A 16,215-nucleotide genomic window follows, 5' to 3' on the forward strand; every position below is an offset into this window, starting at 1 on the left:
TTTTTGCTTATTAAGTTGTTTTTTTTTTAATGAGGAATTGACACTTTTATATGTTCTGCTTTCTTTTTTACCCATATGACTTTTCATAGCTGTTTTCCCCCCAATGCACGAGTAGAAGGTCCACATAGTTTAAAATAAAAACAGATAGAAAGATTTTATCTTCAGATTAAAAAAAAAAATAATACATACAGTGGCCAGAAAAAGTATTTGAACCTTTTGGAATTTCCCTGTTTTCTGCATTAATTCATCATTAAGTCTGATCTAATCTTCATTTAAGACAAAGTATTGACAAATATAATGTTCCCAAAATAATAATAATAAAAAAATCTAATGATTAATGTTTTTATTGGAAACAACCATTAAAAACCTCATAGTGGAAAAAGTATGTTAATCTTTAAGTTAATGACCTTAAAAGAGCTCTGTGGAGTCTTGTTAAGAAAATGAGTTTGGAGGTGTGGATCAGAGCTACTTTAACTAATAAAAAAAAACATTACGAGTTTGCTTTATTGTGTGAGCATTGCCTCGCCAAAAAGAGCTTTTTTTCAGCACTACATCTGGAGTAAAAGGCGGCACTTCATATCATCATGAAAACATCATCCTAAGCTTAAAGTATGGTGGAGGAAAGATCATGATCTGACAGCTAGCAGTCATTGAAAGGAAGATGCATTCAGAATAATGTGAGAATGTGTGTTCATACATCAGCTGAAACTATACAGTATAGACGTTGGGTGATGGAACAGGACAATGATTCAAAACACCAGAGCAGGTCTATAACAGAATAGCTAAAATTCCTCTTAAACGATGTGCAGGTCTGGTCCACAGCTACAGGAAATGCCTAGTTGAGTTTATTGCTGCTAGGGGAGGGCAACCAATTATTAATTACAAGATCACTTACTTTTTTTTTTACTATCATTTTAAATGTTGAATGATTGTGTCCAATAAAAACATAAAATATATATTTCTTGTTTGTGTTATTATTTTAGGCACATTATACAGTATTTGTCAATACCCTTAACTTAGATGAAGATCAGATCACATTTAATTACAAATTAATACTGAAAACCATGAAATTCCAAAAAGTTTTCATACTCCTTCTTGCCACTGTAAGTGCACAATGATTGCACATATGCAACACCGGATTGCACAAAGTAGTTTTGTGTAAGTGGAGAACACACACATAGATTTCAGATCAAACAATAGATGCATATCAGGACAGAGATGGAGGTGTGTTGAGTTGGAAGAATATTTCGTTGTAATCTGCAAGCTCTTCTGCAAACTTCTAATTTTATAGGATAGAAACAAGAATTTTCCAGCAGCTTTGCCCGGAACAACTTGCCATCAGCTGTAGATCACTGTGCTCTTCTAGAGAATTATTTTCTGCACACCATCTGCTGTGTGACCATATTACACAGCTGGAACGTAATCACCCAGACTCTCCATTCATTATTCTAGGTGATTTTAAGCAGATAAAATGCTCCATGGACTCCCTGAAACAGCCACATTATTAACATCCAGCTAGGGAAGAGGAAAACTCTGGATCATTGCTACAGCACAGTAAAACTTGCCATTCAGGTGTTGACATGGGACAAAAAAAATCTTTAAAATGATACTGATTATTGAGCTTTTTTTTCTGTATGAGGAAATTCTATTCTATTCAGTTCAATTTTATTTATATAGCACTTTTAACAATGTTCATTATCTCAAAGCAGCTTCACAAAACCAAAAAGAAAATTTGAAAAGAAAATTTAAGGAAGTGTGTATGTGTGAGAAAAACGTGTCTAGATAATAATGAGAATGTCTCTGATGAGCAAGCCAAGGGTGAAGGCGACAGTTGCAAGGAAAAACTCCCTGAGATGGCAATAGGAAGGGACCTTGAGAGGAACCAGACTTTACAGTGAACCAATCCTCATCTGGGTGATAATGGATAGAAATTATACACTTTATATGTTCTGCTTTCTTTCTTACACATTTAACTTTTCGCAGCTGTTTCCTATGACTTTCACATGCAAAAAGGAGAAGGTTATAATGCATACTAAAATCCCCAGTGCTGATTTAATACTTTCACAGTTTGTTTCAGTCCAACAGGACTTACAGTACAGTATATAAACACTGGTCGGGTGTTAAATCAACACCCTGGTTGTTGATTTGTCACTGGGAAATTTGTTCAGTAAACATCTGATTTTAACTCATCTAAGAAAGAAAAAAAAAATCATAAAGAAAACAAATTCACAATACAACTAATTACAATAAGCATGAGTCATGGTTGAAAAATGTAGATTATACAAAAATCCCATAAACTGATTAGATTAGATCAGAGCTTTATTAGATAAGACGTCTATTAGTATTTTAGTAGTGCACAACTTTAACGTCTCTGAAATGGAATTCCCCAAGGCCTTAATGTAGACAACAGTGAATTTCCCCATGAAGTACAAAATCATGGGAAAAAAGTACTGTAGCAGTGTACAATGGATAAAAAAGGACAAGACAATAAACAGATGCTGATTACTAAATACAATTCAAAACAACTGGTGTATTCTAACCATTGTAACAGTGTGTACTATGGCAAAATTTATCTTTTTCTGTCAAATGGCATAAAGGGTTTATGGAAGGGCTTTGGTACTTTGAATTGCTTCAATTTAATTAGATTTTTGGCCATTTTAATTTTTGATTCAGTTTATTGTTGGATTTATCTGATTATTAAAAAGATTATCTAATGTATTAAAAACTGCTAAAAGAATGGAATATTCATTGAATTATTGTGCAACATGTTGTTTATTGTCTCATACACAAAATGTATTGAATATCAGCATGACTGTGATGCAGTCCTAGGCATAGCCCTTGAGCTATGCAGCAAATATCCTGTGAAAGCCATGCTCAGGGCCCAGGCTTGTAGGTGTTAAACAGCATTATCAGAGCAATATATATACATGACTATGGCGATGATGTCATAGTCATTGCTCTGATAATGCTGTTTAACACCTACAAGCCTAGGCCCTGAGCGTAGCTTTCACAGGATATTTGCTGCATAGCTCATACAGACTTGCACATACAGTATACATGTTAAACCTGGTACACTTCAAGACCTCATTAAGCTAAACAATTTTCACGATGCATTTCATGGGCTCAACTCAACAAGAGGTCAGATATTTTGAGTCATTTACAAAACGCATATTTATGACATCAGCGCTATTAAGTACACACATTACAAATCCTACACACACACACACACACACACACACACCACACACACACATCCTACACTAACTATGACCACCCCAAGCACCTGTGCCATTACGATCGCCACCAAACCCACATTGAGTGACAGGTTGTATGTTGCACATACCTGGCGATGGCACAAGTGCCTGGGCCCACCATTGTTGCTTGTAACTATATTTATGATTTGTACAAAAAATTATTAGATTGTGAAATCATTTAAATAACACAGCTCTAGAGGGTACCCATCTGCTTTCAATGATGCGCTGTACAGTAGTTTCAATACCAGTTTTTGGTTAGTACAGTAACATAGTCCTGTGTTAAACATATTGTTCAACACTGCCTCTACAGGAGAGTGTCGGATGAGCAGTCCATGTTAATCTTCTTTGTCTTATCAACATTAAGAGACATGAGCTGACACCAGTCTGCTTTTCCTTCTCATCTTTGTATGCTGGTATCATCTGAAACCTTGAAAGTGCAGTTTCACTATGTAAGCAGTACATGGCTGAGTATGCAGCCCGGGTGTGTATTGTATATTGGATTCAATTCAAACAATCAAACCTTAAGTAGTGGTCATAGTGGCAGAATTTAGCATATTTGAATATTTCATTGAACCACCTATAGCTTAGATTTTGTATTGATAAGTATCGGGAGCGTAAAGTCTTATCCCGCACATGATAAAGACTTTACATTTACATTTAGGCATTTAGCAAAGACTTTCCATGCGGTTAAGTTCTCTGGTCGCCAATTTATGCAAGAAAATGATTCTGAGTGAAAGTTTGTTGTGCTAACTCTATTTTATTGCAACATAACGCTGCTGAGCCTAGACCTGACTAACTGAAGCAAACCCGGGATCATAACACTGCCTTTATTATTTTATAATTTAAACCATGTTAAAAGTATAGCTATGCACTACATACAAAAAAATGTATATGTCCTTGTTATAGCCACTTGTATAACTAATACAGGGAGAAGATTGTAGCAGTAGAGCAGCACATCCTGATTTCAAAGAGTTATTTCTTTAGGGCTAAGTCCAGATGCCGTATTTGGAGTTAGGAATCCCCCTATTAGAGACCTCAAAGAGAAGTACATGGGTGAACTTAGCAGCAAACACACTCAGACAAAGTGTGACACTGGGACACCCCTCCTCTGCGCTTCACGTGTCTAACAGGTTTGCTATTCTCAGGAAAGCACCTGCTGAGAAGCCTGAAAGAGCTCTGATTCAGAGACTCGTTAAATTAGCTAGGCCTTTATGGGCTCAAGTGGAAACACTGTCGTGATGTACAGTAGGTGCATATGAGGGTCCAGGGCAGCGGGTAATCTTTGGGTCTTAGGCAAGCATGGATTTGCTACAGTAAGATGTTAGTAAAAGTGATTTCGTGCGAGTGTTTAAATTAGTCATCTCCATGTGATATGGTGACATGGCTTACGACAGGTTATTGTGCTCCAAAAACTTTTCTAGATATTTGGAGTCCCTTCGAGGGCAAAGTTGCCCTGTTAGGTTGGCCTGGTAGGTGTCCATCCCACTTTGAAAAATGCTGCTCTCAATTTTTGCAGTATAGAATAAAGTCTTAGAACAGTTCTAAATAATCAGTGACTACGCAGATCCCAGGCCAGGGTGCAGACCAACAGGCTAACCTGATTGTCTGCTAGCTGCACTGAATTGTTCCTCACATGAAGACTGAAATGTTTAAAATAATCGATTTAAACTTCTCTTATATCTCCGACATCCCGGAAAGGTTTGTAGCACAGCAGTTATCTTTATACTTATATTGAAATAAAACATTTATGAAATCTATCAGTCATGATTTAAGTCTTATCTTATTAGCACAGAGACAACACTGGTTAAAGTATTAAATCACATATATTGTCCTGATCAGAGGCCAATAATAGGTTCAAGGTTCAAGCGTTTTATACTTTTATTAATAGGACCAGATGTAACTAGAATTAAGCCTTCCAATTACCTAGTTACATCAGTAAAACACCTTGATGTAATTATTGATTCCAGCTCATGTTGATAATATAACTTTAATAACTCAATGCACGCACAGTGTCAGTGTTTAAGTCTAGACTGAAAAACTATTTATTTAGCCAAGTCTTCTGTAAATAGAGTGGTCTTAGGTAAAGGTGCAGATCTTTGGTACCCATGGAGTGTTATGGTGAACTGGTACTGTATGTTGGATGTTGTCTCCTTCCACTTACATCTTAATACATTTAGACACCACTAAATAAAATGTGTACAGTATGCTATGCTATACATACAAATCTATAAATCTGAATATCTCTGGCTAAATAAATTCTTAAACTTATTTAAATTGTTCCCTGGCTGTGATATGCTAAAGGTGGGATTAGATTTTGAATTCAACACCATGAACCCCTGACCAAATACATTAATACATCTTATACACTTACTCCTAAATATTTAATTGGACTCTAAAAGTTGCACACTGTATTTTTTATTTAGTCACCATTAACTTTTATTACAGCACACAATGTGGTGCCCAGTTTATGTGATTATGATTCCTCAAGCTTCCAGAACCACTCTTTTACAATTTGACTCATGCATTATGCCCTCAGGGAAGTACAACTCGACTGACGGGCATTTAGGGTGTTTAATCGATGGTCCAAAGTCCAATTTTTATTCCATGCTATTTAATTGAAAAGCCTTAATCATAGTTCTTTGTGCATATGAAAATGCTATTTTTTTTTCATTATTAAGTAGAACTATGTTTTTTTTTTTGCTGTTGATTTGTTACTATGCAACTTGTAACAATGTTTACATGATCTCCATTTATGATCTTTTTCCGACCTCATTTCTTTCACAAAATTGATGGTTCAGCATTATCCTTGTTGATTTTGAGGAAGTATTGAAGGGTTCTTAACCAAGTTCTAGTAATTTCAAAACTCTTATTTGACATTTCTAAAATGGCCTAAAATTTTTAGTAGTGTATTAAGCCAAAAATGTGGCTAAGACAAGAAAACACGTTCCAGACAGAGATATCGTTCCAGAGATGTTCACTGGTGTAATGACAACATGCAGGTCACTAATGTTCCACCATACATTATTAACCTATTAATCTACAGTAGCAACTACACTACTGTATACAGTATGTAGCAAGACATGAACAATAATTGATGGTTAATGTTTTTTTGTGTGTGAACACAGACATACTTGAATCTTCACCCTTTTTGCATACAACTACAGACAGTAAAACAGACACTGATAATCAGAATGACAAGAATAATGATTTTAGGTTACATTGCCACAATTTATATTAGGACTGTTAGTATACAAGGTGACTTTACAACAGTAAGTAAATACAAAAGAAAATACTTTATATTCATGCTGTGACAGTAATAACCTGGCGAAATGTCACCAAGACAAACATTCCCCTTAAGAGAAAAAAAATAGTCTGGGGGGGGTTTCCCACGTTACTCCTACTGTGTATTTCCTTCTTCTGTCAGTTTTACTCTAACCTGACACACACACCCAGAAATAAGGCACAAACTCGCCCACAAAAACATGTATTGAATCGAAGAATAATGACTATATTACGTAGCTTAGGAATGGAACCAGGAAGGGAAAAAGAAGCCATTTTAAACTTCTAAAACTTTGAGAGTTTTAAAGAGGAAGGTTTCAATAAAACGAGGAAATCACTGTGCAGTTACTGTAGGTGCACATACACACATCATAAGCCAAATGCAAACACTTTTTAAATCAGTTATGATTTTAGTAATGTGATGTACAATTACTGCATGTCAATTTGTACCCCAGCACATTTTCCCTATTTTAAGAAACATTTTCTTAATGCGACACAAGCATTAGTATCTGTAAGACAGAATAGGAGTAGGAACACACTGGATAACTAAAAGCAGCGAAAGGTTAACTGTGTGTTTAAACTTAATTACTTAATGACTGACTTAAAATATCTCACTCCAACAATTATGTAACCTAATAGTCTTTTAGGTAAGTACCGTACAAAATGAATAGAGCCTCAGTATTCTAATTACATTTAATTTTAAAAGCTAGATATTACAGTATGCTTTCATTTTAAAGTCACCTTCCTACAGTATGTTAGAGGCTTATATACAGTGTAGCCTAGTCATTAAACAATTCTTCTGTTAGCTCAGAGATATTTTAGCAATTTGTGCAAGCCTAAGCCTATTATAATATTTACTTGTCAGGGCCTGCTTCTAAATATTTCTTGTGTTTGGAATGCTGGTTTAAAAAAAGTCACTGTTTGGAAATAAATAAGCCTTAATGCATAAAAGCTTTTGATCAGATAATTACTGCAGGGATTGAAATGTTTCAGGTGGCAACAATTTCATGAAAACAAATTAATAAAGGTACAATGATTAAATAGTTGTTGGTCTTTTGGCTGCTCCCGGTAAGGGGTCGCCACAGCGGACCATCCGGTCCGCACATACAAGCTTGGCACAGGTTTTTACGCCAGATGCCCTTCCTGGCTCGGAACCGGCTCTGCATCCAGTGGCTGGGGTTTTGGCACTGGCTAGGAATCAAACCCAGGTCTATTGCATGACCACCTGTGCTCAAATAACTAATAATAAATAAATTAATGAATTCATATTTCACTCACTTACTCATCAATTATACCACTTTATCCTGTACTGTATACAGGGTCACGGGGTGCCCGGAGTCTATCCCAGGAGAGTTAGGGCAGGGTACAACCTGGAGATGCCAATCCATCGCAGGGCACACACATTTACATGGTTACTCACACACTACTGGCAATTTGGGAATGCTAATTAACCTAATCTGCAGGTCTTTGGACTGTGGGAGGAATTTCTTAAGATGGCATAATGGCTCAGTGGTTTGTAGTGTTGAATTGCTGTTAAATGTACAATGTTAAAGTTCTATTAAAAAATGGACACAGTTTTCCTTCAAGATTTTCATCTTTTGCAATTAACTCTGAGTTTGCTTTCCTACTTCAATATTTCCCTCATATTTCTATTTCTCTTTCCATCTTTCTTTCTTTAAATCAGAGACCTGGATAACAGGGTGCTGTTCGGATCTCTTTTGCTGACAAAGATCTACAGTATGTAACTAATTTATACTTCTATGTGTGTCTTTAGTCATGGGTAACACTAACAGATAATAGGTACAGGATAAGCTAGGGGTTAATTCTAGCTCCTAGCTAACATCTAACTCAATTCCATCGAACAAGTTTTCTTATAAATACATACAAACACCTGGACACATATTACAAAAATATCATGTAGATAGGCGTTCTTGGTTCTTTCCACAGGTGTGTATGGGTTTACATTCGCCGCTCTGGAACTTCCTACATTCCACTTTCACTTCCTTTGCTTTGATTCTGTTTGGAAAGAGGCAATTGCGTCATCTGAAAACTAGAAAATGATGTCAGGGCTGTGTTTAGCAACAGTCATACGTACGTGAACAGTGAGCTGATGACATACTGTACAGTAAGAACCGATGGCGGAATCAATGTGAAGGAGGTTGACTTGCTGTCTGCCCACCAGGAAGTCTACAGATCTTTAATATTCATAAAGAGTTTGGTGGGGAAAGCGATGATATTGAGATGATCTGTTAATCCTTCATAATGGCCCTAATCTCAGGTGCTGTTTGTTAATCCGTGACGTTTGAGGCTGGTATCAATGAACTTTATAAACCACATTAACGAATGTTTACCATGTTTTTAGCATAAAACCTATGACCTGACAAAAATAGATTTTACTTTGACATTGTGTATCACACTCTATTGGCCGAGATGAGCCAGGGATCGTGTAGCTACCATGAACCAGGTCTAGACTCAGTTCCATGACAGACATGACGGTATTTTACCTAAATTAGACAGACCAAACCTATTTTACAGATATTACCTGTCATACACTTATATTAAATTATATAACCCAACATTTAATGAATGTATATTTTTATATACATGCTGTACCTTTTTGTATAATATTCATAGTATATAAATACTTATGTTTGTCATACTTTTTTCATACTTGTAAAATCTGTACAAACATGCTAAAATTATGTGTTTTTTTAATTAATTAACCAAGTGAAACCCTCATGTAATGGATGTGCATTACACAATATGCTGATTCAGTGCTAAAAGCACAGCAGCGCTACAGCACAGCCCATGTTTTGGTCAGCAATGAAGCGTGCGCTTACGTAAACCAGTTGCAGCAGCAGAACCACATGTTGCATCAAATGTGTATTAGTCACGTTGTATTTTCTAATACCCAGTAAAACTCATGAGAAGAAATCTGGTCAAGTGGGTTAATCATTATATATGATTTTATTGTGAAGCTTACAGAATTACTTGATCGAAGAAATGGTACAGTATAAATGAAAATGAAATTAATTATGCGATGTTTAATGGCTATAGAACTTATAGTACAGTATCAATGGAGCACCACCTCATGGTACACCACCCCATTGTGGTCTTGCTGTGGATGATTCCACGTTTAGCAGGGACGATGCGACTGCATGAATGGCCTTTAAGAAGTCCAGGTCTCACTCCATGTGGCTTTTCTCCTGTAAGGCTACGCAAAGGAGGAGGTGTACAGGACAAAGCCTTCCACACTCATTGTGTACAGGTGTGCCTTATATAGGGGCCAATCCCAAAAGACAACCTTTTTCAATGTGGCATCAATTTCAACATTCTGTGGGTATAAAAAGCTGGTATTGTCAGTAAGTCATTCCAAGTTCATCATTTAAACAGCCATGAACACACGACGTCACTTAAGCAGCGCCACCTGGCCATGGCGACCTCTTCGGGACGGTGGCAGGCAGTCAAATGTTGCTCATGAACTTGGTGTGTCTCAAAGTGTCATCAGCAGATTTGAGATATATAAACGCATATAAAATTCCAATTCCAAAAAATCTATTTATCCCCATATTGATAAATGGAATTGGACTGTTGAGTAACCTTGAGTAAACATCTGTATAAAATACTTTAAAGTAAACATTGTAAAAAATAATAATAACAAAATCTGCAAATAAATATAAACTGTATACACTGTGAAGATAGCTAGTGCTTAATAACTGAAACAAAAGGAGAGGGGAAAGAAAGTGAAATAGATGTATGCATATACAGTATTAATAAATTAAACTTAAAGTAAGTTGTTCAGTATGTAAACAATGGCATTTAGCTCACTTCTCTATAATAGTGATATAATGTTTTAAACATATTGTGAGTAAGAGAGAATATGGGAATTTGGGTAATAAACGAATATAAGGCTCAAGATTGTGAGGTATAGAGTTACATAACTTTTTTCCAGCACAAAATAGGCAATATGATGAACTACATTTTAGTTAATTTTAACCAACTATACCAACATGACTGAGCAAAAAACTAAAAAAAAAATGGGTCACATGGCACAGATACACATGACCACATGTTTTTTTCTGGTTGTTTTTGGTTGTTTCTACAGTATAACCAAAAAAGGAAATAAAAATATGCTAATTTTGAGAGTTATACATTTTTGCCATGTCATTTTCATATTCCGGTAGTGGCAAAGTTGACCCTTTATAAGTAATGATAACTCTCGAGGTACCTGACATATCCGAAAACCCAAACACACAGTTTGAAGTCTAAAGCCTCCCTATTCACTCACATTCAAGGTGTCGCCTTTCTACCAGCTCAAGCCATTCTAGCCGTTTTCCTCTGGCTTTGGGCATCAACCAGGAATTTTCACCCAAATAATTTCCACTCGCAGCATATTTTCTCTTTTTCAAACCATTTTCTAAATCGTACCGTTCTGCTGTTTCAGAAATACACAGACCAGCCCATCTAACGCCAGGGTCACCCTACAGAAAAGGTGGAATATGGGTCATGAAAATCTCCTGAAATGTATTTCTTCTTTTGAATCTAGACCTTCATTAATAGCAATAGTTTAGAAGGGCTTAATGAATCTTATTGATTTACTGTATTTTTATACATGTACTAGTTTGTGTTACTTTTCTTCCTGGTAACACCAATGATGGTAACACCATAACCAATTAAATAGAAATTTTAACTATTTACAAAATGTCTTCCATGTGTAAGACAATGTGGGTTTTAATTATGTAAAAATCAATAAACTATTACATACAATCAGTTTTAAAGTCCATTTTTTACAGTTATAATTATAAAATGAATAACACTAATGATGGACTTCAAAAAAAAGCTTCACATAAAATTGCTAAACAAAAGACGACATTTCTAAACAAATGAAGTGAGACATCGGACATCCTTTTTGCATTTGTCCAGCGCTCTTTATCTAGTGACAGCTGATGCAGAAACAATTTCAATTTGTTAAATGTATTTCAAAATAAAACTTCTGTTTTAATTCTCAATAATGCAAATTTAAGATATAAAAGATAAAACTGTCCATGGACATTTATTCATTAATTTTTACTCATAAGTGCGACTTCTCAAATTTATTTCTATCAATAATGACACAGAGGTTTTCTTGGCTTGTCTTCTTGCTGGCAGTGTTAGCAGGTCCTGAGGCCTTGTACAGAATTGCTGAATGTACAGGTATGCAGAGGCACTGCTTGACAACAGGCAAGGCAGATAACTGTTTGGTGCCCCAGGCTGGCAACCTTATTTATTATTTCCAAGAATAAAGGAGATCAATGCTGGTTGGTGAGGCACATTTTTGCCTAGGGCCCCAATAGACTTAAGAATACCCTCTGTAGGTTGCTATACATTATATAGCCTGCTGTTATCTCTGACAGGGACTGTTTAATAATTATAATAATACAAATACTTCTGATATAAACCATTTTATAAAGTGTACTTGTGTAATAACACGTATAACAGGAGAGTTTACACATACAGTACAGTACATACTGTATATACAGTAGCTCTTATTACCTTTTATTGCTTTTTATTTTACTTATTACACATAAACATAATTTTTTTACAAAGTTTATAAAAAGAGTAAAAATAAATGCAATAAATGTTGATTAAAAGTTACGTTTCGGTCTCTTTCTCAAAGATGAGTCATCGAGTTAACCATCGCCGCTATCAGTCTCCATCTCGACGATGAAATATGTATTGCGTCTTCTGACTGAAAGAACAAAAAATCCCAAAATATCCGGATTTGCCTGGTTTCCCTCCGCATCATTTTGACAAGTCACAGCTTGACTACACCCTTATCATATTCTTATCTGGTTAATCTTTTAAAACTTCCCTTCGGACATGACGGTAAAAGCACAATCATGTATTTCACCATACTGTACCTAAATGACATTTTATCACAAATAAACCATATTAAATTTGCAATGTTGTGTCTCAGAGTCACTCAGTGCTGTTGCTGACTGCCTTTTCTTATCTGTTTTTTTTTTTTTTTTTTACTGTGTATTTCACAGTGAGTAAAACAACCGCCCCCCCCCACCACCACCCCCCCACCACCTCCCAAATGTCATGAGGTTAATGTGTGGTGAAACACAGTGTTGCACTTTTGACTTTTGCCTTCATGTCAGAAGAGAAGCAAAACCGACTTAACTTCCTTTTGACAGCCTCAAGTAAGATGCATTCACAAGCAGACTTGACGTGTCATTGCTGTCAAAGCTGCTTTAATCAAATACAAGTTATGGGTCATAATACTTATTTAAATCAGATATTTCAGCCTTTATTTTTAATAAATAATCACAGTATTAACATTGTGGAGTATTGTGTGTAGGATGATGAGAAACCATTTTAATCCATTTTAAGGTGAGTGTAAAACATAACATAATGTGGAAACCTTGAGAGGGTCTTCAAAAAGCAAACTTTCATATTCCAGCTCAACATAGTTTGGGGTTCTTAAAAAAAATGGTTTTAGCTTAAAATGTGACCAGAACTACTCCAGGTGTGCAACAGAGGGTTAGATCATGTGATTGACATTCTAAGTAAAACACTCACCATTAACATGAATGTGATGGAAATATTGTGCTTGAGGTTAATATTTTGAACTGGTCATTTCCGGAGGCAGAATGAGTTGATGATTTTATTAAATATGCATGTTTATCAAAATATAACCTCAAGGGGTATTGGTGGCTCGGTGGCAGGTTTTTCCCACCTATTGCAAACCCACTGGATATCCGAATATAATATGAGGGTTGTGTCAGGAAGGGCATCCGGTTTAAAATAACCAAAAGAAAACTCCAAGCATTTTGTTCACAATTTTATAATTTATATCCTAAATCAACACAGGATTAAAATGTTACATATAACACACCTAATATTTGGCAAAATGTCCCTTTTCACATTTGACAGATGCTTTTGGCTTCTTTGATGCTTTTGCACAAATTCTTGTAGGGCCAATAATTAGCACTCTTTGTATTGGTCATGTTTAATTAAATTAGTTGATTTCCTAAAATGGACCTGTTCTTTAGTCACCTTTTTAATAGGGTTTAGGCTCCAAATGCTCAAAGGTACCCTGATGCATCTATTTTACAACCGGTTACCACCACTATGCTTTAAAGTGTTCCTGGGATTGAATGCCTCATCTTTACTCCAGCGAACAATTTCCTCTCACCTAAGGGCAACAGTTTGCATCTTCTTCCAGACCTTGGCAAAGCGGCTACACCTTCCAATAACTTAAATACAATTGTTTGAGGTTATCTTGGATTCTACAGTTGTTTATTAACCTTCAATAGACCTTCTTGACTTGTTAAACTACAATCCTCTTTTTTTGAACTGCACTGAACTCCTCGGACAGTGTGCTGTGTCTTTGTCAGTCACCTATTATACAGTATGGTGGCACAGAGAAGGTACCATCTGTAGTCAATCATGCTCATGGAACCAAAAATTATGCATACTCCACATACTTGTTTGATAAAGTTAAGGATCCAAAAGTGATCCTGCTTCATCCATCCCCAAACTAACTTTGATATGTGTTTAGGGTCACTCTTCTGTTGGAAAAAATAGTTTGTGTATGACCTCATCTGTATGTGACTATAATGACCTTATCAGTTTTATAAAATGTCTACAGTATTCTCTTAGTTTTGGGTCACACAAAAATGTCATACAAAACTTTCCACTGGTGGCATAGTGTTTATAGCTGCTTAGGGTTGCAAAAAATATATTTTGAATAGGTAGTTGTACAATATAAAGAACAAGTTCAAAGGTTCAAAATAAGAGTTTTATTGTCATAAGCTTTTGCTTATTATTAAATAATAATGTAATATAAAATTATTTTTACATGCACTTTACAACAAAGTAATTTTTTTTTTTTTTTTGCATATACTGTACCAGTTAGGGAAGGTTATTCGAACCTCCAGGAAATATTCAGGACAGAAGGAATCAACAAATGCAAACTCTACACACAGACGCAAGGTGGGAATCAAACCTTCGAGGCTGGTGGTGCGAGGCCACAATGCTAACCATTACATCATCATGCCATTCCATGTATGGCTTCATGTCAATGTAAATTATGTAAAACATCTGTTTACATAAATGGATTCATACATGATTTATATGGTACAGGATATGCATTTCACAATAACCCAATGTTTTTAGTTTCCATCCCAATGCCTTTGGGAGATTTTGTACTGACAATTACAACCACCATTGAAAACATTTTTTCAACTTGTAAACTTATGACAGTTTTATCGGAACTCAAGCCTCATTTATTCTTGTGGGGACCAAAGGCTAGTCCATCTGGACTGATCCCACAGAAAGGACAATGTAGCAAAAACTGCTGAAAAAAGCACATGAGTGCCACATAGAAAGCACCACAGTCTGTGGTGTATGGGGCTAATCAAACAAAGAATTCAAGGTTGTAGATCCAGCCTCTAAATTCCCCAAATCTCAATCTGAACCAAAATCTATGAAATGCCCTGGACAAACAAATCAGATCCATGGGGGCCTCACCTCGCAAACCACAGCACTCAAAAGTTGATTCCTAACTGTCTAGCCACTATTGTACCTTTCCAGCACCAGGGACCACAGCCCACTCCCCAGAGGTCCTATGAAGTCATGACCTGAGACCTGTCCAGGTCGTACAAGGAGAACCCACACAATGTCGATCTCAATTCTTTGGGTTTTTAATGTCATGGCTTATCAATGTATATCTTCCACAGAACTGAAGACTTCTTATCTGATTATTGATAATGCAAACCAACTGTTTATATCTAGACTTTATCTATGAAAAGTTTCTGATGGGAATGATACTGCATGAATATTACTATTACTAATAAAGTACATCTAATGAAACGACAGCACAGATTTCTTGATTTTCTCATTGACACTGCTGTAAGGTTGAAGCTTGTACTTTGTGTTATACTGTATAAAAGGAATACAGTATACAAAGTCCAGGTTTATGCCACATTATTATGCTATAAATGTGACTGTATGAGAACATGTTTTGGGATATTTTTTGGGTTTCTTTATATTCACCTGATACTCTATTTTGCTGCGGAAGCATTTTATGGCATGATTTGCATTTATTATTTCTCTGAGACTGTAGGGTCATTGTGCATCAATACAATGTTATTTTTACTGAACTTCACCAGGAAGTGTAGAGCAAATGTGGGAGTGAAGGATAGCATATTTAAACAGTCGGGATAGGTTCAAGGCAGAGAGGGGAGGCAAACAGATTACAATGAGCAATGTCCAATAAACAGTATAGAGCAAAGGGAAAAGCACACAAGCGGTGTAGAAAACAACTACGTACAGTTAGATTTAAAGAAACCTCATATTTGGATAGCAGACGAACAAGACTATCTGGTAAGTATGGAAAAGTAATATTATATACAGTACTGTAATAACAATTGGATTTGAAAAGTTACCTACAGTGCTGTTTTGAAAATTAAGTCAACTTTGTACATTTTACCTGAAAGTATTCGACAAAGAAGCTTGCTCGCTGTCAAAGCTCACTATTTATGAAAAATCGTCTTAGTAAATTTGATCATTTAATATGATTGTGTAGTGATTAAGGTAATAGGATCACTTTAAAGAATCTGAAAAGGAAAGCACTCAAGAACGGTACATAAAAATACTATTTACTGATCAGTCATACTGTAACATTGAAGAACAT

The sequence above is a fragment of the Clarias gariepinus genome, chromosome 11 (assembly GCF_024256425.1).
Source record: "Clarias gariepinus isolate MV-2021 ecotype Netherlands chromosome 11, CGAR_prim_01v2, whole genome shotgun sequence".
NCBI classification, from domain to species: Eukaryota; Metazoa; Chordata; class Actinopteri; order Siluriformes; family Clariidae; genus Clarias; species Clarias gariepinus.